The sequence below is a fragment of the Pelobates fuscus genome, chromosome 7 (genome assembly GCF_036172605.1).
Source record: "Pelobates fuscus isolate aPelFus1 chromosome 7, aPelFus1.pri, whole genome shotgun sequence".
Lineage (NCBI taxonomy): Eukaryota > Metazoa > Chordata > Amphibia > Anura > Pelobatidae > Pelobates > Pelobates fuscus.
The window spans coordinates 163,542,130-163,566,464 of record NC_086323.1 but is presented as its reverse complement, the minus strand read 5'-3'; the positions used below and the strand labels follow the sequence as shown (position 1 = coordinate 163,566,464).

Here is a 24,335-nt window from a genome sequence, read left to right as displayed (position 1 = left end):
CCACTGTGAGAAAAGTGATATCTAACTACCATTTTAATGCGCATCCACCATTCTGATCAGATTTGCTGCAGTTGAGGGGCGAGCTGTGTGCAGCTGCAGCCTGCAGGGAGCAGCTTGGGTGAGTAAAGGCCAGTGGGGCTGGGATAACCCCCACCGGTAAAGGAAGATATTTGCCCCACTCTGGTATTCTGTTCCAGTCAATTTTATGACATCCCACTGTGCGCATCTAGTGGCTTTTATGGTACGGGAGGCTATAAGATGCCCCGTTTAATTTGTCTGACCTGCCACTAAACAGCGTCACACACAAATAATGACCCAAATTATATGACTTGACAATACACATCATATATTTAATCATCTAGTTGTTCTTCCTTGAATAGGTGCAGTGAATGTGAATTAGTCTTTTTGTTGTTTGAACGATTATTCAAAATTAAAGTTGCTCTTTCACGGTGGTATTTTGCAACAAACAAAACTGGTAAATGCTCCACAGAGTGTCCAGTGGCCGAGGGGTACAGGGAAAAGTGAGTTTTACTTATCTGAACCTGTCCCTCGTGGCTGCCACCATGGCATTCCTGCCAGTACTCTTCAGCTCCTGTTGCTTAAACTGCCAGGAGCCCACGTCAGTACTATCGCGCATGTGTAATTACAACTGAGATCCTTGAGGATCCAATGAGACAGCAGGATCCTCCATAGACAAAGCCTTTTCCCCTACAGCCGTCAATAGTTCCTTTAGTCCAATTGTATTTCTGTATTTATTTTTACAATTTACACTGCTCTCTGTTGCATCCCTGATGATAACAATTTAGGAAGTAACATTGTGTTCTTAAAGTTATTAAAACCATGAATGAACTGTAATCAATTGTCTGCAAAAGGGCAATATTTATAGCAAAGTTAAAAAGGTATTCAAGCTGGAGTGTTTGTCTAATTGTGCAATTCTCTCTCAGTTCAGTACAATTTACAATATAAACCCCATTTCTTTGCAGATCTAGTGAGATCATGTGTTTTATGGTAAACTAAGATTACAGTTTATGTAGAGCGTTCGTGGGAAGGGGCCCTAGACTGGTGCCCAGCCTTGGGTCCTATAAAGTCTTAATCCATTTCTGTTATTTATGTAGAATCCCCATGGGCACACGGACAGAGAAAGAAAATAATGAAAACATGCAGAATTAAGAAGTCCACAGATAAGACTTGGACAGAACTTTTCCCATTAAACTAATCGTAAATGTAAGTTTGTTAAATGTTTTATTTTATTTGTTTCGGCATAAACGTAACATATTTTAAAGGATTATTATAGGGTCAGGAACACAAACATGTATTCCTGACCCTATAGTGTTAAAACCACCATCTAGCCCCCCAGGTCCCCTCATGTCTCCATAAATATAGCAACATCTTACTGTATTCAAGCCTGAAGCTGTAGATCTGCATGCTGTTTGCCTAAAAAAACAAAAAAACAAGCAGTCTGCTGACATCATCAGACGTGGTAGCCTGATCCAATCACAATGCTTTTTCATAGGATTGGCTGAGACTGACAAGGAGGCAGATCAGGGGCAGAGCCAGCATGATTCAAACACAACCCTGGCCAATCAGCATCTCCTCATAGAGATGAATTGAATCAATGAATCTCTATGAGGAAAGTTCAGTGTCTGCATGCAGAGGGAGGAGACACTGAATATTTGGATGCATTTTAGGCAGCCATGACCCAGGAAGGATCTCTAACAGCCATCTGAGGAGTGGCCAGTGGAGTTATCACTGGGCTGTAATTTAAACACTGCATTTTCTCTGAAAAGACAGCGTTTACAGTAAAAAGCCTGAAGGAACTGATTCTACTCACCAGAACAAAAGCTGTAGTTGTTCTGGTGACTATAGTGTCCCTTTAAAATATATTAAAAGTAACATAGTGGCACCAATTCCTAGTTACAAATAAAACTTTGAGAACCTGGACTTGTGTACCACTGGGACCTACCTTAATCACTACTTGTGGAAAAGAATAAGACTACCTTCAAACAAGCTTCTATCTCAGAATATGCTTCCTTCATTAAAGGGTTACATTAAAGGAAAACTCCAGTGCCAGGAAAACAATCCGTTTTCCTGGCACTGCAGGTTCCCTCTCCCTCCCACCCCCCAATCCCCAGTTGCTGAAGGGGTGAAAACCCCTTCAGTCACTTACCTGAGGCAGCGACGATGTCCCTCGTCGCTGCCTCCTCCTCCGCGCCGCTCCTCCTACTGACTCCGTCGGCTGGTGGGCTAAACTGATCCCGCCCACCAGCCGAGGAGACCTAATGCGCATGCGCGGCAATGCGCATTAGGTCTCCCCATAGGAAAGCATTGAAAAAGATTTTCAATGCTTTCCTATGGGGAATTGAGCGACGCTGGAGGTCCTCACACAGCGTGAGGACGTCCAGCGACGCTCTAGCACAGATAATCTGTGCTATGAGTCAGGAAGTTCCCTCTAGTGGCTGTCTAGTAGACAGCCACTAGAGGTGGAGTTAACCCTGCAAGGTAATTATTGCAGTTTATAAAAAAACTGCAATAATTACACTTCCAGGGTTAAGAGTATTGGGAGTTGGCACCCAGATCACTCCAATGGGCAGAAGTGGTCTGGGTGCCTGGAGTGTCCCTTTAAGTACCAAGACCACTTCAGTGAATTGAAGTGGTAATGGTTCCTGGAGTCTGTATGTGCAACATTTTTATTTGCGACACTGCACATACAGAGATTAACCCACCTTCAGCAGCGTCAAAGGAGTGTCATCAGCTAGCCTGAAGCTAGAGTTCTGGGCTGGCTAACGTCAATTTTGCACAACTTTTGTTGCACAAAATATCAGTCATTGGCTGAGGGTGGTCAGCCTATTCGGTCAGTCAATAATAAAAATGTGTATGTTATTCTAATTACTTAATGTATGCTCTTTTCAATTCCAAGCATTTCTTTGATAATAGTACTTTCTCTTCAACAGCTTTTACATTTACTTTTTTCCCTGCATCATGAAAGGTTAAAGGCGACATTAACACACCAGATTGCCCAACGATACATAAGCCTGATTGTTAAGGACATTTCCTACAATGCTCAACCAGTCATCCAACTAAACTTGTTCCAATGGTTGGATGAGTTTCATTTTGGAAATGTCTCCAGTACCAAGGACAGTCATCCTTGGTGCAGATTGTTCTTTTTTTTTTTTTTTTAACATTTCTAATGATTAATCTAATTTTTTGATTTCTAATGATTAATCTGTTTTTTATGGGTCAAAACAATATTTGAAGTAAACTTTGTTATTATTGAACCTCACATTCATGTGAACATTGATTAAAGTGCTGGTAAAGTGCTAGTGCTGGATTTATATAATTGAATATGGGCCAAATGTCTCCAATTTGAATGGGGAAAACTTGATTTGGTACTCCTGTACTATTACACCTTTTTTTCTGGTATACCAACAATTACTAAACTTTTGTTGTGATTACATTTTTTATTAAAGGAAATTACAACTTTATTTTTTAATATAATTATATATATATATATAAATGTATGTACAGAAGAGAGAGATATATAGAGTGGAAGTGGAGAAGGTATGAATCAGATGTCCCATTTCCATTGCACATGTGCAATGGGGTGATATCCATATATCCACATATACATAAGAGATACCATTTAAATGGATATTCTAGGTTGTAATTTTTATTAAACATGTTCCTCTTGGGGCAATTGAAATACTAGTAGGTACAGTACCAATACCCTGAAATCATGTATCACCCCCTTTTCTCTTGAAAAATATCATCCTGTAACCACCTTAGCAAGCTGAGAAGGGAGCAGTTACTGGACAGAGCTTTGCGATTACAAAGGTAAACTATTGCTGTATGACCTGCACAAATGTTGATCACATTGACCATCTATATTTATATATATATATATATTATACTGACCGTTAGTATGTATAAACCATTGGTTTTTCCCACGTATTCACATGACAGGGGCAATATATACATTTTATTGAAATATTGCAAAGAGATGCTTGTTAAGTATTCAGTAACTAAAATATTCAGTAACCCTCATCCATAAAACAGCTTTGCCAGTTTTTACACACATATCCTATTGTTTTTGACAGGCAGTCGCTGTGAAAATCAATTTAGCGTACTTTTAGTGTTCGAAACATCATGTGGTTTAAAATTGGGATTGTTTCATTCAGTTGATCTGTATTTTTCCAGCTGCCTTGCCTTTGTTGATTAAGACTAGACAGGTACCAGAGGTATGGAGATTTAGAGATCACTTCCACCCAGCTCCCCTCATTCTACATTTGGCAAGAATATCAATATAAATCATTAGAACAAGTGAGTGTATCCGGTTGCTACTCATGAAATCACACTTAGAAAAAAACAAAACACACACAGAATGGATATTAGAATAGATCAGACCATATGTTATTACTTGATCAAAACTTGGGGTGGGGGACAAGTGATTTTTGTCTTTTTAATGCATACACATGGTGAGTGCAGCAAAGGGGTACTTAAAATTTGGTGGAACATATTTTTTTCTAGCCAATTTTATTATCAGTTTAATTTAGAAAATTTGGAAAATTAAACTTTGAACTAAAAAAAAAACAGTGTCACAGTGAATCCCCTCTAAACTGATTCTAATTCCGTGTTCAAATTATTTGAGGTCTCAGATCGTGGGCCCTAAAATAAGCAACCTACCCGACACTCTGCAGAGGGTAGGTTAAATGAAAAAGAAGAAGATGTCTTCGTGCTTGTAAAAGCTGCCGTCCGCGTATAATAACCTAAAAGAGTAAATTTATACATTTACCTATTTTAATGTGTATAGTTTGACTTTAAAATTGAACCTAATAACTACCAACCAACCTATAAGGTAAATACAATAAACACAGGTGTCTGAAATCATAATTCTTAGTGCGGACCCCTGGAATGAACCTGTGGAAAATGTCAGGGAAAATCAGGACACATCACCCGTGTTTAAACATTATATTAGTGTAATTTATAAGTGACTGTAATAACGTTTGTAACCAGTAGGGGCAAAATCCCTTGGAGTACCGTTTTAAATTTGTGCTGCTTGAGTTGTATGTAATCCCTGAAAGAAACTAGATAGAGTATCCGAATGTATATATCCTAAGTGTAATTCGTAAACCGAAATGGCAATACCATATCTATGTAACCGAAAGTTATCGTTCGTTAGTTTAAGACATGTGAATCATGCGAGTAAAGTACAAGATTTTAAGCCGAACAGTATATTGTGCGAAAACAAAAAGAACCGAGCGTTGGTTTAAACGAACGGGGCTCTGCCGTGTAAAGCTAGGAAGTTTGCGGCGGTTGCTTTACGGCGGGCCTGACTTACGGTTTTCCCCGCGGTATCGTAGTGAAAACGGGCTGTGCAGATGCCGGTGACGGGGAGGAGACCCGGGGAAGCGCCGGACCAGGAGACCTCGAGGAAACAGGTAAGGAAATTCAAGATGGCGGTCTGAACCGGAAGTAAAACATTTCAGACTCGCCAGACCAGCTACGGTAAGGTGGGAGTGGATTGGCTGCCCTTTTAACCAAGGGGAACCAAGCCCCTCCCACAACTACAGGCCAAGCCTTCAAATATATATATATATATATATATATATAAACTACCAATCCGCATACTTATACACACATGTACTGACGCCTGTATTAACACTGAGTCTTGGTTTTGTGCTGGTTAATAATCTACCATAAGGGATTCACCGTCCTTGTAAGCAGTTCAGTATTAAAGGATCTACCCTTAAAAGCAGTTTGACCTGACTCATGTTTGTTCGGTATTTCAGCTTACACCAATCTTGATATCCACAGTGTTCACCAATTTTCAGATCTTCTGTTGACAGGGCCACAAGCCTCAAACCCCGCGTCATGTCCATTAGACATGTGCAATTCCTTTCGGTCCGAATTTAAATTCGTCCGAATCTCGACAATAAGGACATTCGGATGCTTCCGAATGTTCAAAGTGCAGAACTAAATTGCCGAAGTGCAGAATTTCGGAAAGTGCTTCAAATTTCTTAAAAGTGGCAAAACAAGAGAGAGAAGGAAAATTAAGGGTTAGGGGTCGGGTTAGGGGTTAGGTTAGGGTTAGGGTTATGGAATTGCCGAAGTCCGGAATTTCAGAAGTGCTTAACCGAATTGCCGAAGTCCCGAATTTCGGAAGTGCCGAACCGAACCTAATTTTTTGCCTATGCACATCCCTAATGTCCATAAAAGCCAGACTTTCTCAGGGCCATAAAGTTCAATTGTATTGAATCAGGCCTGCCACAATATCAAAGCCAAACTAGGAATAAAATCAGCCCTAGAAATGTTTTTATACCAGCCCTATAGTTAACCCCTTAAGGATGGAAGCAATTGCCCAAGTTCTCAACCAAAACAAAAACTAGAATTTGCTGGTCTGTTCAACCATAATTCACCTCTTTCATATTGTTAGTCTTAAATCCTATGAGTACACTCTTTGTTGGATATAGTTTGACACCAGGGCACCCTAGACTTGCAAATTGCGGAAATATCAACAAATTGCAATTCAGATATGGGCCTAATACAACAGCACTGCTCAACCGCTAGTGAGAAATGTCAATATGCATCACTATGTCATACAAATCGAGTTGCCTCCAAATGCTGGGTTAGATGAGTAAAATGATTTTAACCACTCACCTGACCAGTATGTGTGAGGTGAAGGAAAGTATCAATGATCAGGTCCCCCCCACTGATCACAGGGTTCAGGGATTGGGGAGGAAACATAGAAACATAGAAACGTAGAAACATAGAATGTGACGGCAGATAAGAACCATTCGGCCCATCTAGTCTGCCCAGTTTTCTAAATACTTTCATTAGTCCCTGGCCTTATCTTATAGTTAGGATAGCCTTATGCCTATCCCACGCATGCTTAAACTCCTTTACTGTGTTAACCTCTACCACTTCAGCTGGAAGGCTATTCCATGCATCCACTACCCTCTCAGTAAAGTAATACTTCCTGATATTATTTTTAAACCTTTGCCCCTCTAATTTAAGACTATGTCCTCTTGTTGTGGTGTTTTTTCTTCTTTTAAATATAGTCTCCTCCTTTACTGTGTTGATTCCCTTTATGTATTTAAATGTTTCTATCATATCCCCCCTGTCTCGTCTTTCCTCCATGCTATACATGTTAAGATCCTTTAACCTTTCCTGGTAAGTTTTATCCTGCAATCCATGAACCAGTTTAGTAGCCCTTCTTTGAACTCTCTCTAAGGTATCAATATCCTTCTGAAGATATGGTCTCCAGTACTGTGTACAGTACTCCAAGTGAGGTCTCACCAGTGTTCTGTACAATGGCATGAGCACTTCCCTCTTTCTACTGCTAATACCTCTCCCTATACAACCAAGCATTCTGCTAGCATTTCCTGCTGCTCTATTACATTGTCTGCCTACGAGAGGAAGCGACTGTGGTGTAAGGTAAAGGTGGGAACCCTTCTCATTAATACACATTTGTGGTTTGGAATTTATTTCTAGCCAAGTTCAAGATTTTTAACAACTCACATGTTTAATGAATACATGTCAGGAAATACTGGGATCCCACACGCAGAGTGTAATAGAAAAGTAACGTTTACTGGACCTTAGAATGGCCGGGTTGGTGTCACAAGGACAAAGAATAAACAGGTACAAGCTGAGGTCAGGGGAGCCAGAAAAGAACAATGAGGGTACACAAGACGAGTCAAAGAGTAATAGAATGAAGGGTAGTCAAAGTCAAAACCAAGAATACAATACTAGAGTAAACGCGCTATTGGGACTATAAGAACCACAACAGGGCAATGAGTCATGTCCTTTTATACTGTGTTCTTTTAATTGGTAGCCACGCCCCCAACATTCAAATTCTAACGTTTTGGCGGGCCGTGACATCATCAGCATCATGACGTCGGCGTGCACGCGCCACGTCACAAAAAAGGGGCGGGGCTATTGCAGCCGACACGAGAATCACTGGAAACCTCAGGAAGACTTCTGGACAGATCCCCAACCTCCTGTAAGATGACATCAGTGTGTGGCACAGCCTGTGCCCACACATAAGGTACCCTGACAATACATTCTCTTGTCTTAGAACAAGCATGTCCAACATGCGGCCCGGACTTGCATGCGGCCCACAATGAGTATCTTTGTGGCCCAGGGTCGGACTGGCCTACCTAGAAATTTCCCTTGTTTTATATTGGTGGAAACGGAGGCAAGGGGGGGTGGATGGAGCAATGTATTCGAGTGGTGGGAGGGAAGAGGCAGTGTATTAAATTGGTGGGAGGGGAAGCAGTGTATTACATTGGGGAGATGGAGGGGGCAGTATATTAGATTGGGAGAGGGGACGCAGTGTATTAAATTAGAGAAGTGAAAGTGGGCACAGTGTATTACATTGGGGGCGTGTATGGGGGGGGGGGGCACAGGAGGCTGTGTATTAGATTGGGGGGGCATAGTAAGAACTTGAGTGAAATATATATATATATATGTACCCACACTTACATATTGTTTGCATGAGACTGATACAAGTAATATTAGTTGCTTTAATATAGACAAAGAGAGAAAAAAAAGAGAAAGAGCCTTGACTAACTAGTATCTCCATATGGGGGGTAACCCCTATTATGAATAGAATAAAGAAGAAATTGGAGGTAGCAGTTACACATTTATTGTACAACCAGAATAAAGTTTGGTCAAAAAAAAAAAAAAGTAATATTAGTTGGTGTTGGGCTAGGTCGAACTCTTTATTTTTATTTTATTTTTTGCGGCCCACATAAACTTAAACCTGGTTTATTTGGCCCGTGTTAGCCTTTGAGTTTGACATGCTTGTCTTACACAATATTGTATAGTAGGACAACTTGGTTGACTTTACACAGCTCTGTTGAGACACGTACCTGTTGGGATCAGCAAATGCCTCTAGACACACTATCAGCAACACAGCTTTCTGAGCCTTTTCCTAGCTATATTAAAATGTTTTATGATGTCTCCCCACCCCCTCTCATGCCAGCGCAAAATTAGAAAGAACCAGATGTTTCTACTTGACGTGAACCTGAACACAATACCCCCAGCTGCTGACATGAATAATATATCTTAACTGTACCTGCAAGGGACAGTACTTTAGCTAATGTTCACTAGAAGATGAAAAAAGTTAATATTTTTAAAGCAGTCACTGAAATCGCAGCTGTAGTATGACAGGAACATACATTCATGTTAAAGTATAATATGACTCCTAAGCGCATTTCTTTTGTTCTTTCAAGGCTCCTGTCTAAATATATCCATGGTGAGGTTCGATTTAGATACATTTTAATTAATAGCTAACACTTATTGAAGAAGGTCCCAGAATGTTTTTTCCAGCCCTCCCTGCATTCTCCTTTCAGTGGCCAGAATTAATTCCCTTTACATACAATCCAGGGATGGTTTTAAGAGGTTTGTCTCTGGTGAGATCTGTCTCTGGACCCAGCCAGTCGGGAGATCTGTGCCAACTGCATCACATATCTTTCTTTTCTCTTCTATGTTAGGGTCACATGGCACTGGAGATATGACATTGATTACCAGCATTCAATGTCAGTTCTCACTAACAAGTTTACTCATTGAAGTTCAAAGTGATTTTCAAAGTCAGTTCAATGTAAATTTCAGCTTTAGGGCCAAAGAAACCAAACTTGAAAAATTCTCTTAGTCAGCTACTTTGACCTTAAAGAAGCACTATAGCGTTCTGTATTCCGAACGCTATAGTGCCCTGTTTGCAGGTTTGCTTTAAAGGGACACTATAGTCATCAGGAGTTAAATCACTTTTGTTTCTGTTTATGCAGCCCTAGCCACACCTTATCTGTCTGTGACTGACACAGAGTGCATGAAAACCAAAATGGTTTCATTTTCAATCAGATGTAACTTAATTAAACATTTTTGTATCTCCTGCTCTGTAAATTGAAGTTTTATTTCATACAGAAGGCTCCTGCACGGTGTAGCAAGCTATTAACAGAGCAGAAGATAAAGAATTCTTACTTAATGTGAAACAAAGGAAGTGTAAACATTAGATGACACTTTACAGGAAGTGTTTAGGAAGACTGTTTTCATGCAGGCTGGGTCAGTCACAGCCAGAGGAGGTGTGACTAGGACTGCCAAAACAGAAACAAAAGTGATTTAAGTCGCATGCAGGGCGGTGTGACTAGAGTTATATAAACAAAGTAATTTAACTCCTAAATGTCAGTGAATTGAGCAATGACACTGTAGGGCTTATGATCTATGCACCAAAACTGCTTCATTGAGCTAAAGTTGTTCTGGTGACTATAGTGTCCTTTTAGCATTAACTACCAAACATTTATCTAGATTCTAGACATATCAATTTTATTCATACTTAATGTTGTGTTCGGTATATACATGGATATTTAAAGAAAGCCATTGTTGTTGTTTCAAAAATAATATGTACTATGTATGGGTGTACTTAAAGAGAAACCATTTAGTCTGTTGCAGATGTTAGGAAGTGTCACTATGTCCTGGTATTTCAGGATGTTAAGGCATAATGACACATAGTAATGTCCTTGTCCCCCAGAAGCCAATCACCATGCTCCGAGTCACAAGATCACTAATGCAATGTCACAGATAATGAAATCAAACATTGGCTATGACATTGTATTCTGCTTCTTTCTCCTCACCTTGAGAGAGGATGGCAGATCATTGATACAGAATGTTCTCAAGTTAACAATGTGTGTATGTAGATAGATAGAAAGATAGATAGAGATATTTCTTTTTAAATGGCTTGATGATAACGTTATGCTGTGATCAGCACAATAGTACTGTTAGGATTTTTTTTTTTTTTTTAAGCCTTTTTACTTTATTTTTACTGTTTATTGTCTTCTGATCACTGTACTATGTACCCTAATCAGTTTGATCAACATGACATTTTTATAGTTTTCGTTTTTTGTTTTAGTTTTTTTACTGTATTTACTAGCTTAAAAATACGCAAATAACCCTTTTAGTGCAGATGGTAGGTTTTTATACGATGATTAGTTAGAGATGTTATTTATGTATTTATTTTATTGGGTGTAGGTGCGAATTGATGCATTGGTTGAGGGCGTTGGTGTTAGGCTGGTAGAAAGAAAATTGCATCATCTTTGCATCATGGCCCTTTCCTATCCAGCAGAAGAGGCGTACACCATTCTAACGCACTCAGAGAGTGACACAATTTAGATTGAGGAAAGTGACACTCTTTACATCCTCTGACGCAGAGCCCTTAAATACTGCTTCTAGTGATGGTACTCCCGCAGAACCTTCATCTACAAGGAGGCGCTCAGTATGCACAACTGTGTCTAAAGATCCACAAACTTAAAAACTGCCCCTCAAATAACATTTTTGTAACTCCTGGGATCACCAGTAAAATATTTTTAAAACATTTTATGACTAGTGACATTGTTGAGCAATTAGTTACGCAAACCAATTAGCATGCCAGCCATTATCTCTCTGCAAATCCCAAATCACACCACAGCAAAAACAACACCTGGCACCCCACTGAACTCACTGAAATGAAGAGGTTTTGGGCACTGACGATCGTCATGGGGATTGCAAACAAAAAAAGACCTGTTTTTATAGCTACTGGCATAAGCACACCAGAGCTACATCTCTTTTTCCAGAGAATATGTAGAGGGACAGGTGTGAACAACTTCTCCCTTTCCTACATTTCAATGACAACATCCATTATCCCTCCTCATAGAAATGACCCCTTGTGTGACAGTCCCCAATCAGACACCTGTCAGAAAACATTTCTGAAAATTACACCCATGACCAGAACTTGTATAGATAAATCCCTCATGAAATTCAAAGGCAGACTACTCTTCAATAATATATTCCATCTAAATGGCTTGATAGAGGTACGTTTTATAAATTGTGCCAATGCAAGACTGGTTATAACTGAGCATTTCGCATTTATGAAAGGAAAGTTAGACATCTACACCCACCAGGCTGCCCTGATTTTGTGGGCACAAATGGCAAATGTGGAAATTCCTCGATCCTGTGATGAACAAAAGCTTATGGGTAGACAATTATTACACTGGCATAGTTTTATTTAAAAATACATATACCCTAGTCTGTGGCACAATGTAAAAAAAAAAAAATCATAAAAGTTTCCCCAAGAAGCTGACATATGGCAAAAACCATAAAGGCACAACACCAGCTTTGATGAAGTGCTGGCCCTTCAGTATACTGATAAAAAAGGACGTTTACATGCTGTCCCACACGTCACGATCAAAGTACAGTGTCAGTCAGAAGTGATGCACAAACAGTACAAACATTGCTTTTGTGTATCGTTGAATACAACAAATAAATGGGGTTCACAGGTTTGGCTTATCAGTGCACTTCCGCCATATCTGGTTCACCACAAAACAAAAAAGTGATATAAAAAAAAAAAACTTACGCATACCTAAACCCAGATTGCAGTCTACAATTCATATCTGCTGTACAAAAATGCAGCCTCGGGGAAGCCACACACTTACATAGAATTCACACTAAAGGGGGGCGGAGCCTGACCACGAGCCGGAGCGGTCGCACCTCAGCACAGCTCCCGACCGAAACCCGCAAAAATCCCGACAAAGTGGGGATTAACACCCCAAACTCACCCACTCCTGACCAGGGGCATCATCGGCACTCTCCCCTACCACCTCCCATGCCGTTTGTGTGCCCGGCACGGGTGAACCGCCGGAAACGAAGACCTGCGGCCTACAAGCCGGCTGCAGCCCTCGATTGGGCGGCATTCCTCGACGGCCTCGATCAGCCTGAGGACTCAGCAGGGGACGATCCCTATACGGCTCCCCTACACACTTGGGCAGAAATGGGCCGCCGGTCCCAGAAACCCCCACCGGAGACTGCCTCAGGGTCCAGGGATATCAGCACCATGCTGCAACAACACAGGCCGCCAGCCACAATGGCGGGAACAGCGGAGCAGGACACCACGAAGGTACACAGGGGTCCCAGCCCACATGCCCAACCCCCAGAACAGGTACCTACACCAGGGGGAACCACTGATGGGTCTGCCCCAGTCACCCAGCGGGACTTCCAACACCTAATTGGGGAAATCAAAAACCTCTTGGCGACCAGCATAGAAGCCATTAAATCTGACGTGCAGGCGATAGCTGGCAGGGTTCAGACCACAGAGAACGATGTGACTGACATCAAACAGGGACTAACCACCTTGCAGGACACAGTACTGGCACTCCAGAATCAACAGCAAGCACTCTCCCTCCACTATATCGCCCTCGACGACAGGACAAGGCGAAATCATATAAAAATAAGAGGAGTACCAGACAACGTCTCCTCAGACGAATTACCTCACTACCTGAGACGCCTCGTGGCCGCCATCCTGCCACCTACACAGGCCAAGAAATTTAACACGGATGGGATATACCGCCTGCCACCCTCGGGCAGGACAGCCCCAAACTTGGCCCGAGACGTGATTGTCCGCTGTGCTACCTCCCAAGACAAAAGAATCCTGATGACTGCTCTCCGGGGCAAGACGCCACTCACATTTGAAGGCGCACAGCTTAACATCTACCAAGACCTCACCAGAGCCACGCTACAATGGCGCAGATCGCTGAACCAAGTCACCAGCACCCTCAGAGAAGCGGGGATAGAATACCATTGGAGGTCACCCAGATTCCTGGTGGTCACTAGACACGGAACTGTTCACAAAATCTCCACACTTGAGGAGTTCCCGACATTCTGCCATGCTTTGGGCATACCCGCACCCAACCAGGCCATTGACAAGCGACCAACTCCTGATGCCTGATTCGAATAATAGAGACTTTACCACACATGATCAATGTTGCACAGTTATAACTACACACAATCTGCTGACCTTGAGCCTCTCCTAGCTCACCCCATTCCCCCCCCCACTGGCAAGAGGGAGCGACCGCTCCAAACCTACGTACCCCCCCCCAGGCCCCCCAGGGCCCTGGGTACACATAGAAGAAGGCCATAACTCAGAACCCGAGAGGGTAACTACACACATATCATGGTTACTCGCCCATTCTCCCGAGGCAATTCACACACTCACGATAGCATACCATTGCAGGCCCACATTCCCTAGTACATGATCTTGTTTACATGCTGTTGTTCATGCCATACTATATTTTCATGATTATGTTTGATGTATGTTTCAAATATTCTTGACCCGCACGGGTATGAAAAAACAAAATTTCAATAAAAAGAGATTGACAAAAAAAAAAAAAAAAAAAGAATTCACACTAAAGCTTTTAGAAGATATTTGGATTATTTAGCCCACCTAAGCCTCCAACAATTGAATCTAAAGAAGTCCAGAGACTTTGCAACAGGCACTTTCCTTGAAGAATCCCCCCGCCACACAGCCTGTAAAAAGTATTTTGCAAAAAAAAGAAGTTAGACAGCAGTCTACATTTTATTGCCCCTCTCACCCATATCTTCCTGCTCTCTATACATCTGACTGTTTCAAGGTGTACCATACAGACATGGCCAGATTAACATATCGCCAAGCGAAATGAAATTCCAGGTCCATGCCCATGGAATAGACCCAATGATATATATAAGAATGTTTTAATTTTCTTTTTTCCACTTTTTGCATGCTTTTAGTTTATGCAGAGAGAATTAGGTAGAACGTAGGGAGGATGCAGGGGAACAAAACATGTGCAGACTGATTTTAATAAACTAGTTTGCATACTATACAAATGCTCTTGTTTCTTCAGACTCTCTGCAGTGGCATGTCCACTTTCTACACTCACTGCATCCACCTTTCTCTATGTCCAGTATGCAGACCATAGCAGTTATGATGGAGAGAAGGAGAAGACTGGACAAGTGAGTGCTAGCGCATCATTAGACACGTCTGAGCCAAGCTCAGGGCTCTGAAACATAGTGCACCCTTAGATGGCCAACCTGACAATTAGCAAACAGGCTGAGCTGGATTCACACCAGTCTGACCTTCAAGTTCTTCAGGCATTTCCACCCATTTGTGCAGTGTGTCAGTGGATGCCGATGTTGGAGGGAGATTTGGTTAAGAAATTAAAGCAATAGATTATCATAGAACATGTGCATTGTTATAAATGCAGCCGGTGAATTGTCCTTTGGCACCACCACCAGATACAAAAAACTTGGAGGTATGACTGTTTTAGTGTTTTCTGTCGATAACATTCTGTAATTAGGCCTACTGTATTTGTCAGACCTAACAGGCTCTTAATCTGGACCTGCATAAAGTGTTAAACTATTAAATCAAAAGAGACTCTGCATGTGACTTGATTTAATGGTTACTGTGGATTCCCGACCTTGCTCTGATTACTCTTTGTCAGCTGCCTGTACCAACTTATTGGCTTGTTATACCAACTACTAATACCCGAGGTTGCCTACTTTTCTAAATATGCTATCATTTCCTCTCCTAGGGTGCCATACTCGCTCAAATGCGACATAAAATCAGAAAATCACTTCGTTAAATTTACAAATATGAAAAGGGCATGTGATCTATTTGGTCCTGTAACTTTCCCACAAAAACAAGTGGGAAAGTTATAAGAATATAACGTGGAGTCACTGTTATATTCGTGATGGTGGGGTTATTGCTATAACACATATAAGGATCATGTCATGATGTTACCTGTGAAAATGGAGGTCATGTGTGCAAAAAAAACACAAATAAAAGTAATAAAAAAAGTGATAGACAGCCACGAGAGGAGGAGTTAAGTCTAGCAGGTAATTATTGCAGTTTCTCAAAAACTTCAATAATAACACTGTAGGGTTAAAGGACATGGGAGCCTACAGTGTCCCTTTAAAGAGGATGATATAAACTGAGAAAGTAAGTACAAGCCACTTCCTCCCAGATTACCATTGAGACACGCAGGGGAAAGATATGGCATCTGAGAGCTTGGACCAGAGGAGGAAAGGCCTATCCCAGACTCCCATCACACTTAGCCAGATGCCACTGGACCCCCGTGCACCAAAAAGGTATGGAAGCAGGGGGGTAGCTAAAAAGAAAGTAATGTGATCTTTGAGTGTATATGTCTGTGTATGTGTTGTATTAGTATGTGTGTGTGTATGTCTTAACTGTGTGCATGTGTTATCTGTGTGTGTGCATATATGTTATTTGTATTAGTGTACCAGTGTATCTGCATGTGTATCAGTGTGTGTATGTGTGTTAGTGTGCGTATGTGTATCTGTATGTGTATTAGGGTGAGTCTGTGTATCTGCATGTCTGTACCTGTGTATCTGTATGTGTGCCAGTGTGTGTATCAGTGTATTTGCAAGTGTGTCTGTGTATCCAGATGTGCCAGTGTGTGTCTGTATGTGTGTGTCTGTATGTGTATCAGTGGGTGTACATCTCAGCATTCAAACTACAACAATACACACAGATACACCCCTGCATTCAAAGGCAAACACTACACACAAGTAAACCACTGCTTTGAAATGTCAAAAATACATAAAAACACACAACACTACACACAAATACACCCCTACATTCACACACACATACTCCACACAAAAACATGCGTGTACAACCTAAATACAACCATGCAAGGATGAGCAAATGGTAGATCCCTAGCTGGCAAAGCATTATGCGAGTTGTATGACAGATGGGGATATACTTTTCTTTCCATCTTTGCGATAGGGGGTCCAAAAACAAAATTCTCTCTCACCCTCTAGTTAGTTCAGCCACTGCGAAGAGTGTACCCACCAGGATTATGCATGCCTTGGCTCAAAGATACATGGAAATGCTCTCCAATCTTTTAATAAGATAAAGTAAAGTGTTTTGTGCACATAGCACATTGGAAACAAATGGGTCGAGTTACACCTAGTAATGTGCGTACTACATGCCAAGGTACCACTAAAGATTCCATGCTCTTACCAAGTGTCTACTATACAAGAATTCTGTTTTATGCCTTTTATTGCAGGATTAAGCCACAGTGATCCCATATGAGAATTGAGATCAGGATTGAAATTTCAATTTATCATTTTAAAACACACATTTAATGCATTCTTTTCACTGAACATTACAAGACCTTTCTTGTGGGATTTTTTTTTTTTTTTTTTACTTTTTTTGTCTACTTCAAGTTAGAAAAGATCAAATGCTGGAAAAAGTTAGGTCTGCCAAAAATACCCCTCCCACATAAAACGCGACGGTAATCTCTGGCAAACGACGTTTAACAGAAAAAAAGGTGCATAAATTTTCATTGGTGGAATTTGGCCTTCTACAAACTGGAAAATCCAACTTCAATTTATTATGCGCAGTAATTACATCTTGTTGGGAATTAATAGATTTATTGACTTTCGAGTAGGAAACATAAGCCTATAAAACAAAGAATGAATAAAACTCAGTTTCCAGTAACACGTTGCTGTAAATAATTGGACGGATTCAGGGTAAGGATGGAGGGGGGGTTATGTCAGGTTAGCTGGAGTCACAGATTAGCCATGAGAAATAGCAGAATATTCTTAGCTAAGTAAAATATTTTCTTATTTTCAGAGTCTATTTCTAGCTATAAATAAGAGCAATGCAGGGTGTGCAGGCATTAACTTTTTGAGTGCCAGAAAATGCCCTCTCAAGCCCTCCCAAACATGCATTCCTGACCCTATAGTGTTAAAACCACCATCTAGCCCCCCTGGGCCCCTCATGCCTCCATAAAAATAGTAAAAATCTTACTGTATTCAAGCTTGAAGCTGCTGGCTCTGCCGTGTCTGCCTCAGAAAAACAAGCAGTCTGCTGACATCATCAGAAGTGGTAGCGTGATCCAATCACAGTGCTTCCCCATAGGATTGGCTGAGACTGACAAAGAGGCAGATCAGGGGCAGAGCCAGCATGATTCAAACACAGCCCTGGCCAATCAGCATCTTCTCATAAAGATGAATTGAATCAATGAATCTCTATGAGGAAAGTTCAGTGTCTGCATGCAGAGGGAGGAGACACTGAATGTTTGGATTCATTTTAGGCAGCCATGACCCAGGAAGGATCTCTAACAGCCATCTGAGTAGTGGCCAGTGAAATTATTACTAGGCTGTAATGTAAACACTGCATTTTCTCTGAAAATACAGTGTTTACAGCAAAAAGCCTGAAGGTAATGATTATACTCACAATAAGCTGTAGTTGTTCTGGTGACTATAGTGTCCCTTTAATTTCGTTGGCTTTAAAAACGTGTCCTTATTATTTGTTTATTATAATTGTTAAGATTGCTGTGTATGAAAAATTAACACTTCTGTGATTTATTTCAAAGAAGTGCCAATGCCATATACCAGTACTAGAATTTTAAAAAAAAATCACTCATTATTGGCATCACTTATTCCATTCACAGCAAAGAAAAGAAGGATGGGGATCCATTCTGGTTCTAGGATACAAATCCACATTATAAAAATAAACCACATAGCATTACTAACCTGTGGCTCATACAAAGCTCCTCAACTAATATAGACATTAATGTCTGAGGGGCTATATACTTCTGCTGCTCTGTAAATATTATAAAAACCTTAAAGGGCCACTAATATCACCCAGGCCACTTCATTGCAATTAAGTGGCCTGGGTGCAGTGATATTTTACATTGCAAGGTTAATACTAAAGCATGGCCATTTAGTAGATACAGCAATGCAGGGTTAAATACACCTCTTGTGGTGTTTTCCTCTAACAGCCACTAGAGACACTGCTGCTATAAGAACATAATCATACAGTTGTGGGTTTTTAGCCAAACAACTGTGTTACTGTACATAGCAATTCACAACATACAGACAAGGGGAGGGGTTACTTGAGGGGGAAAAAAAAACTGACAAGCTACAGAACTAAGAGTTGAATTAGTTATATTTTTCCAAAAAATATAAATTAATGCAGTTAATGGGAAATTAATTAAACTCATTAATGTTTTCAAAAATTCTGCCAGATCTAGATAAAATAATTAAAACCAATAGGGAAACCTTTAATAACGATTAATATTTACAGCACACGTCTTTTAAAAAAAATTGAAATACCAAACATTTTTATACGGTACTTGGTGTAATAATTGGATGCTTGTTTGACAAGGCAGTCGAAAAAAGGGAGTAAAAAAGTTGGGAGAGCTAGCAAGTTTAATTTCAGTTTGTGCTAAACGACCCAGAGATCAAAGAATGAGTTCAATGGGTTTGTTTATTTGCAGCTACTTAACGTGATGAAACCATTTGGACCCCGTTTCATGATCTCTTGTAATCTTCTTTCAACACCCTATAGCACTTGCTGTAGGCATTTAAATGCTGGTCCTGTACTTTACCTTTCGTAAAACACAGCCAAGTTCATTAATTCTGCAGGAACATTCCCTTCAGAATGTTGACACAAATGTTAAATGGACCAAGAAGAAGGTATGCCCCAAAAAATAATAATTAAAAAGTCATGTTTCGACAGGAAGATTTTGCAGAATAAAGCTGCAGGTAAGAAGAGTGAACGGATTTACAAACTGTCCAAATGCTTACAATTGAATAGCTTGACTGAGTTTTGCTAAACAAAATATTGCTTTTAAAAAGTTGTGAGCACTTAAAAGATAAGCCTAAGTAAAATGCAAGCTTGCAAAACATAAATCACTTGTGTCGGAAGTTAAGATTAAGAAAGATTAAATAATATATTATAAATAAGGGGAGGCCGGAGAATATGGCAGCTTGATCTCTGAGCTCCCCGAGGGCTCCACTGCAAATCCCATCTGAAATGCTAGTTAATTCGGTGAGAGAAAGACACACTGTGTCTCCTGCTGTCAAAAGGCCCCTGACATCAACAAATGGGTACTTAAGTCGTCCTTTGCCAATTTATGGTATTGCCGACGATTTGGCCTCCCAACCTTGGACATATATCAAGCCCCCAACCTTTCCACCCCACCATCCCTGCAATCAGATAGGGGATGTTAGGACTATCAGCTCAGGTCTTGGCCGCAAATAACCCAGATTGGATTACTGTCCTACAACATCTCCCAACAAAGGTAGACCTACAATAGGCTAATGCTGAATTCCGCACCTTGATTACCTCAGAACTACAGTCCTCTGGCCTCAATAATATAGTGGCACAACTTGAAGAGGACTGTGGCCACATGCTTGTAGCGCAGATCACTACCCTGACGCATCAGACATTGCAGCAAAGCAAAATGGTCCTTCATATCGAGGACCTCTATAATAGAAGCAGGAGGCACAATAACAGGGTCCATGCTCCGAAGGACCCTTTCCTAGTATGTGAGCCTGCAGATATGGAGACTCTGGTACATGAACTTCAACTTTCACTGGTATCTATGGAGTGGCTGGATCTGTTGGCCTTCTAATCGTTGACTCCCCATACTCCCTCAGCTGCTCTATTTACCTCCACAAATCTGTTGGATCCACCAACAGGCGGACAGGAACTCAAGAGTCTCCAAGTAGGGTGAAGGGGGCTTGGAAAGGAGGACTGTGGGCCTGCATCCTTCTCGATGAGTTGTTGGTTTGTTAAGTTTATGTTATCCTTGTAAATAGCTTTGTTTTGATGTCTTTTCAATTTGGAAGGTCAGCAAAGGACACGTGAGCAAATATTTAGCAGGGCACTGTTTGGTATGCCATAGGGGTTCATAGGGGATGCTGGAGAAAAGAAGCCCTGATTTCCTAGTACCAGTTTAATAAAAACCCAGTCCCTGATATACCTAACATGGGACTTGCCACCATATGAAGATATACCACTTAGATCATAGGTTGACCAAAGGTTATATTACAATTGTCTAACATCACATGGAATATTTAAAAATAAAACAAAGATTTTAAAAAAAAAATTCAACAACACATAATTACTTATTTATACAGTAAATGAGACACCTGGTCAGAGCAGGTTAGAACAGCCTCAGTTACTTTCTCTAGTTAACTTAAACTGGCCCAAGGTGTTCCTCTACCTAACAGTCTTTACAGGCCATTTGGTCATATATTGAATAAAGAAAGTGGATTTGCATTAAAATGTTTTTTCAGTCCATGTTGTGAGCCAAGTCAAGGACACAGGAATGTTCTGACTAGAGTGAGCTCTGAGAGACTTTTAGGTGGGCACTGTTTGACTGTCTGCAAAAAAGGTTATGGGTCTCTTGGTTCGTCTCACTCGGGAGATCGTGGTCTCCTCCACTGTTTCCCATTTGGCTTGGTGTCTTGAAACAGGTGACAGATTTTTCGTGAGCTCAGTGCCAACTCAGACACAGACACAGACACTCAGTGCCAACAAAGTTGGCAGTATACATTGTACATAGTTTTTTGTTATCCTTGTACTTCTCTGTCGAATCCCTTGATCATCTGGGTATAGCTCATAGTGCCTTCCACTTGGCTTCACAATTTCCTTTAATCTCTCCCCCACTGATTGTTCTTTCCATAACTGAAAGAGGGTTGAATAAACCCAAGTGGAGGTCGACTGCTCTGAGGGAGTTTCAAGACCGGAATGCTTCACTGGTCTTTGTGCAGGAGACACACTTCCGGGCAGAATCTCAAACCAAATTCATGATTCATATCTAGGGGTACAGCTATCCTTCTGCGTAAAACAGTAACATTTAGAGAGTGCTCGGTTCTGGCTGAAGGGGGAGGGGAATTTATTTTCATTAAGGGCAAAATTCTAGATTTTACCCTGTTTTGGTACAAATATCTATGTACCAAACAGGGAATACCATAGTTTCCTGTCTAAAACACTACTACAGTTACAGAATTTAGCAGAGGGAATGTTAATTTGGCCATGAAGCATCACTTGGATTCCCCCACAGGCACTTCACCCGTTCCCAAAAAACACCAACATAAATTTAATTTGTAGTGTACAAAGACCTTACTCTCTCCTTCTCTCTCATTCGATTGTTGAGTTTGACATATTCTATATAACAACGCTGTATATTATATTTCAGGACTTTTTTCTCTGTCTGAATATGTTGTAATTGTACTTAATGCATATCGAGCACGATTCAAATGGAACACGAGCAGAAGGTGGAATGCAAGACACTGCGAGGTGGAACCAGAACTTAGATTGACAACAAGGCTGGAGGCACACTTAGTGGGGAAAAAAGGTTTCACATGGACACGGCGGTGCCAAAAGGAATTTTAAAAGTGGAGCAGACTGACTGGGGAGATATCTGAGAAGCAACAAGCACCCTGACGATTTATGTCACACAAAGAACAGGTTTACAAGACACTGTTTCTCTGGCACCTTACGCCCCAAAGACTACACAAAATGGGATCAATACCAACTGCGGACTGCTAGGAACTATGTAGTGGGATAGGCTCATACCTCCATTGCTGGTGGTCATGCCCAAAACTGCAGGGATTCTGGCTGGAGATCAAGTAATTTATAAAATTAGTACTAGAAATGTCTCTCAAGGTTGAACTCCCCAACACGCAAACGAGAGAACAATAAAGGCAAGCACAAGCAGACGTATTACCGGACCTTAAAGTGGCCGGACTTAACGTGAGGAACTTAGAGATAAGAATATTCAGACAAGCCAAGGTCAAGGTTAGAGAGGTACGAGCAAGCGATAAACAAAGCCAAGGGTCAAAGGAGCCAGAAATTAGAATAACCAGAAACAAGCCGAAGTCAGGAACCAAAGGAAGACAAGTATACAGAACGCGCTCTCGGGCTACAATAAACCACGACAGGGCAAGGAAATTATGTCAGAGGAAGGTTAATATAGGTTAAGGTGTAATCTGATAGGTAGGGACAGAATGAGGCAGGATATAAATAGATAGTAGTAATAGGCTACTATCACTTTAAGGATTGCTGGTTGTCATGCTTACCCCTGTTGGCTACCCTCTGCGCACGCACACGTCCCCGGACGCGCTCCCAGACACGCGTGCGCATGTGCGACGCCGGCCGAAGGTCCGCACCGCCCAACAGGAGAGGATGGACGACGGGACCAGGACGGCCCAGGCCGCGAGGTATGACAACGCCATTCCCATTAGACCCATGGGAGAATCAAGAGCCAACAGATGGACACCCATTCCACGGCAAAATGTAAAATCCACAATCTCTAGAGATGGACAGACTGACAGCCAAAACAAGAGCATTGTTAGGCAGTTACTCAACCACAGAGCCATGGTTACAATCTGCGCATTACCTGCCATGGACAACACAACAAATGAAACACAGCTACTGTGGCAAATGGTAATAACCCTCAACTCCCCTGTTCAAAGTTGATCTTTGAGTATTCTCTTTAGCAATGCGTCCTTTTCTTCAAGCAAGAACCCAGAAGACATACCTTACGGGCAACAGACCGAGCAATCTTTACTCAGTCTGACAGGCCCTCATAGAAGTTTGCAGGGTCTGACCGAAACAACATTGTTTACTATGCCACATGCAAAACTTACCTGTCTACAACTGTGCTGTATTATGTTATTAACCAATGCATTGTGATTTTATCACACTTTGTACTTTCATTTTCTGTACCCGGTTTTGCTTGAAAAATAAAGAACTAAAAAAAAAACAAAACAAAAACAGAGCACACGGAATTGGAGTTTATTCAGGTATTTGAAAGCAATTTATGCCCTTGAAGAGGCCCAAGTATTTGGACAAAACAAGTATGGCTGTTTTAATTTTTATTTACATTTTATCTACTAGTTTTATTTTGTGTCCAGGTGTTTTTTTCTATTGACTATTTGGGTGCCCTGGGAATACTCTGGAAATCCTTGGCCCTGTCTTACTTGGTGACGTGCCCATACTCTTTTAGTGCAACATATAGTAAATTAGAATGTTATTTTGATGATCTGCACTATGTGTCTGCTTTCTTTTTACCCCTACATGTCCAAATAACCTGGGAGTATAAGAAGAATTTTGTGCCCACTATTGTATGATATACTTACAATCAATCTACCGTTTGTGAGTGCAATATTCCACTTATTTTATAGTTTTATCTAGAGTATTATACTATATTTAGTTTCTTTGTTTGTATCTACAATATTACACTATATTTAGTTTCTTTTTTTAGAATTTATATGAGTATTTATATTTATATAATGTAAATATTTTGATATATCTATGAAGATTAAGATATGTCTTTTATATCTACATTTGGAAAGCATAAATATAATTTAAGATCATTCCATATATTTTTTTCCACTGGTGTTTTACAGTATACCTTTCTAGAAATTGAGATTCAAATCTGATGCATAGACCCATAAGGTCAACACACTGACACACGAATATGATATATACAGGTGTAAGTTTAGACCTGTGAGACACATTATGAATGTAATGGGTAAAGTAGAATAACTCTAAACATAGACTGACATGATCATAGAGGTGGTTGATAACCACAATTTGGTCTTGATGGGCTAAGCGAACCTTTATGAAGACTGGATTATTCACTAAAGCGTGAAGTTTCAGGATTTCAAAGCATATCTGACATGAAGATTTCTCAAATTTGGCTATTTTCACCTTACATTTAGTGATGTTG

The 24,335-nt window shown here is 40.8% G+C and overlaps 1 protein-coding gene across 2 annotated transcripts in view; it reads right to left on the bottom strand.

Moving 5' to 3' along the window:
* ARHGEF3 (Rho guanine nucleotide exchange factor 3) overlaps window positions 1–24,335 on the bottom strand; it is a 321,423-nt gene that overhangs the window by 141,437 nt on the left and 155,651 nt on the right. The window lies entirely within an intron of this gene.